The 4,377-nt window shown below is 38.6% G+C and overlaps 1 protein-coding gene across 1 annotated transcript in view; it reads left to right on the forward strand.

Annotated features, from left to right (window-relative positions):
• The window catches only part of LOC119688742 (UPF0598 protein CG30010-like), an 18,651-nt gene that overhangs the window by 12,747 nt on the left and 1,527 nt on the right, over nucleotides 1-4,377 (forward strand). The window lies entirely within an intron of this gene.

Raw genomic sequence — 4,377 nt, forward strand, 5'->3', positions numbered from 1 at the left:
AGTCTGTTAAGATGTGCTAATTGAATTTAACAGGAATGAGAAGATACATATTCTACTTCAAAATATAACAGAAAATATTTTAGTAATAATATCTTTTTGTATATACTTTTGTTGAAAAGCAAATTTATTATGACAAAAAGTATATATATGTATATAAATCATATATTTATTTCAAACACAATTTGTAAATATATATAAATAAATCATATACATGCTTTTCATACATACTTTATACATATACTTTACATACATATTTAAACTTATACATATTTAAGTATGTATAATTGAGTGGTAGTCACTTAATCCTGGTAACATAATGAAGAATATGTTGTAGACTCAACATGATTTGCTTTGGAGATATAACGTAGAATCATAATTTAATAGAAGATTATTATGTAGTAAAAACATAGGGATACATTTTGTAGGCCTATATGAATATATATAACTAATAGTAATAACAATCTGAGAAAGGAGACAATGAGAACTTTTGTATGATAACTTTTGCATAAGTGCTTTATTACTTCCTTTTTTTTTGTCATTTAGTTTAAAACAAAAAGGATAATAAATATTCCACTGAAAATAAAATTAAGAATGTTTTATTCTTCGAAATATTAAAGCTTTAGATGGAATAAAAATATTCAAACGTTTGCATAATTATAAACTTTCTTCTCTCTTGGCAAAAGAGGAAAATGTAAATTAAGCACAATTTTTCATTGGCAAAGCAGGAAATGCGACTACAACGTAAAGTGCTTGGAATTAAATGGTATTAGGGCTATGTTAAGAAAAGAGTGCTGTAGCTCTACAAAATAAAAATAGTCCGTGCTTTTCTATTATTATTATTTAAAAATAGGCTATTTGTGCACCCCGACCTAAAAGATCTATTGTGCGCCTATAGGCCCAACTAGGACAATTTTAGACTATTTATAAATCTTATAATTGCAGTGGGCTTAATTTTACCTATTTGATTTGGGACCAGGATCCCGCTACCAAGGTAATCGAGTCTACGTCTTGCCACCGCTGGGCAGTTGCATAGAACATGTTCCGATGTTTCCTTCTCCTCATGACAGAGTCGACAGGAATCACTTTCTACCGCACCTATAATCTTCATGTGGTAATTAAGTCTACAGTGCCCTGTAAGAAGTTCAGTGTAGATTTTGATATCATTTCTGCTAAGGTTGATGATAGCATCAACTTTGATGTGTTCAGGATCAATGAATCTTTTTGACTGTCGCATGCCTTTTTGAGCTCTCCAGTGTTCAAGTAGATGCTGTTTCTCCCGTTCACATAATAAGTTGTTCGTGAAGCTATTTGTTACCCCGCAGAAGGGCTCTGGCCCAATGAAAGGAGTACATGCACCCTTCTTTGCTAATATGTCTGCTATTTCATTGCCCTCATGCCCCTCGTGTCCCGGTACCCACATAAGAGTAACATAGTTCCTCGATGCTAGGGTGTTGAGAAGTTGAAAGCATTCCCAAACCAGCTTTGATTGGAATAAGGATTTTGCTAAAGATTTTAGAGCTGCTTGGCTGTCTGATAGAATGCATATGTTGGTACCTCGGGTGCCCCTACGTATGCATTCTCTTACACAAAGCTCTAAGGCATGGACCTCTGCCTGAAAAATGGAAGCAGTTTTTCCCATTGCGATTGCTTTACGGAAGTTTGGTCCCATAACTCCTGCTCCTGCACTGCCATTATCCATTTTGGACCCATCAGTATACCATAATTGAGAGCCCTGCTTTAAGTTTATTTTATTATTTCTCCAAGTTGATCGGTCACTAATGACCACTTCGAATTCCCTGGAGAAAGCTAATTTTCTATTCATCTTGTCGAAGACCTTAAGGCACGGAGAATTCCAGATTTCATCTAGAATCTTTGCGTGTCCTGTCAAATTGCCCTCTTTAAGATTACCTAGATAAGGAAGCCTTAGTGCAGCGCTGGTCGCAGTCCTTTTAACTGTAATGTGTAATGGGGTGAGTCCAGTGAGCATTGCTAGGGCTTCTGTGGGGCACGTTCTCATTGCTCCCGTTACGCTTAGACAGGCTGTTCGATGAATCTTATTGAGAGTCATCTTAGCCTTCGTCTGATTTACCTTTGGCCACCATGCCAAAGAAGCATAGGTGATCATCGGTACTATTACGGTCTTGTACGACCAAGCCATCATTTTTGGTCGCAGACCCCATGTTTTACCATACAGTCTTTGGCACGCATAAGTTGCTCTTAGAGCTTTGCCAGTTATATATGATAAATGGTTTTTCCAAGTAAGAGTTTTATCTAGAATTACTCCTAGATATTTCATTTCCTCAGATAGTATTAAGCCAGTGTCCCCTAACTTTAAGGTCCCTAGACTCATCTTCCTTCTTCTGGTGAAGGGTACTACATTTGTTTTATTCGGATTAATCGAGAGTCCTTTCTCTTGACACCAATTTTGAGTGATATCAAGAGCTAGTTGCATACGATCGGATATGGTGGAGTCAAATTTGCCTCTAACCATGATGACTAGATCATCTGCAAAGCCCTGAACTTCATATCCGAGGTCACTAAGAGACTGTAGGAGTTCGTCAATGACCAATAGCCATAGGAGTGGCGAAAGAACGCCTCCTTGAGGACATCCTTTGGTTGACTTGACAGTTAATCTCTTCGTCCCCATTTCAAAGATTATCGTCCTATTTTTCAGCATATTGAGAATCCATGTTATGATCAGTCTGTGTATTCCTTTCCTGACCATTCCTGCCTCAATTGATCTGAATGTTGCATTATCAAAAGCTCCTGTAATGTCAACCGATGTGCAGAGAGCTATTTCTTTACCGTCTAAAGCCTTCTCGATTTTACTCGTCAGACTATGTATAGCGGTGTCGGTCGATTTGCCCGACTGATAAGCATACTGTTCAATATGTAGAGGTGAAGCTTTAATATAGACTTCCCTGATGTATTGATCTAGAATCTTCTCCATTGCTTTAAGCAGGAAAGAAGTAAGGCTAATGGGCCGAAAAGCTTTTGGCGTGTGGTCCGCCTTTTTGCCTGCTTTCGGTATGAAAGCTACCCTAGCCTTCGTCCAATGTTTAGGTATTACGCCTAATTCTAGACTTATCCTAAATAAGTTTGTTAATATCGGTGCTAATATATCAACGCCTTTCTGAAGAAGGCACGGTTGTATATTATCGATACCAGGTGATTTAAACGGGCTGAAAGTGGAAATGGCCCATTTAGTTTTATTGACTGTAAAGATTTTACGGGCCAGTGAAAGATCTCTTCGTGTAACCAATAAGAAACGAGTATCCTCGATGGTTTCCGTAGTCTCAGTATACATGGCGCAGCCTGGAAAATGAGTGTCCAGCAAAAGCTGTCCCGTTTCTTCCAGACTTACCGTAAAGCTTCCGTCAGCCTTCTTTAATGTAGAGAGGCTATTTGAGTGGTCTTTATTTAGAGATTTCTGGAGTCTCGCAGCCGCAGGAAGTGTTTCAATCTCCTCGCAGTGCCTCCTCCATGATTCCCTCTTTGATTTCCTCAATTCCTTATTGTAAGCCGTTAAGGCACACTTGTAAGATGCCCAGTCCCCATTGGACTTGGCTCTATTAAGGAGCTGGCGGGCTTTTTTGCGTAAAATATCTAGTTCCCTATTCCACCATGGGACGTTCCTAGAACGTTTCTTTTTGATAAGTTCGCAGCTATTTTCAAAAGCCCCTGTAATAGTATTTTCTAGTTTGTTAACCTCAAGATTTAGTTCCTGACAATTAGTAATCCTATTCCCAAGACAACTAATGTTTTGTTCTAAATAGAAGTTATATAGAGACCAATTGGTCTTCCTAACATTTCTTATTTCGAAAGTGTCTTCAACTTCCCCTTCCAAATCAAAGCGTATATATCTGTGATCTGATAAGGAGTTCTCCTCCAACACCCTCCAATTTGAAATGTTATTTGATATAAATGCGCTGGCTAAAGTGAGATCTATTACCTCTTCCCTTATCGCATTTACAAAAGTGGGTTCGTTACCTTTATTAACTACCATTAAATTGTTAGTTGTGATATAATCAAAAAGTGACTCACCTCGTGTATTGATGTCTGTGCTTCCCCATACTGTATGGTGTGCGTTGGCGTCGCAGCACATTACCCACTGTAGGTTTCGGATACGGCAGTATTCTGTAAGCTGCTGGAGCTCGAGAGACACCGCTTCCTCTGCGTCGCCAGGGAGGTACAGAGATGCAAAAACTATTATTCTCGTCCCCCTAGTACTAGGCACTTCTGCCTGTACCGCCACCAGATCACGCTGTATGAGCTCTGTAATTGGAAGAGATTTAATGGTTTTGTTAATCATTATCGCCATTCTAGGACGATCAACATTATTATCATAGATTAACTTACACGTTTTTGTCTGTAGAC

The sequence above is a fragment of the Teleopsis dalmanni genome, chromosome X (genome assembly GCF_002237135.1).
Source record: "Teleopsis dalmanni isolate 2A chromosome X, ASM223713v2, whole genome shotgun sequence".
Classification (NCBI taxonomy): domain Eukaryota; kingdom Metazoa; phylum Arthropoda; class Insecta; order Diptera; family Diopsidae; genus Teleopsis; species Teleopsis dalmanni.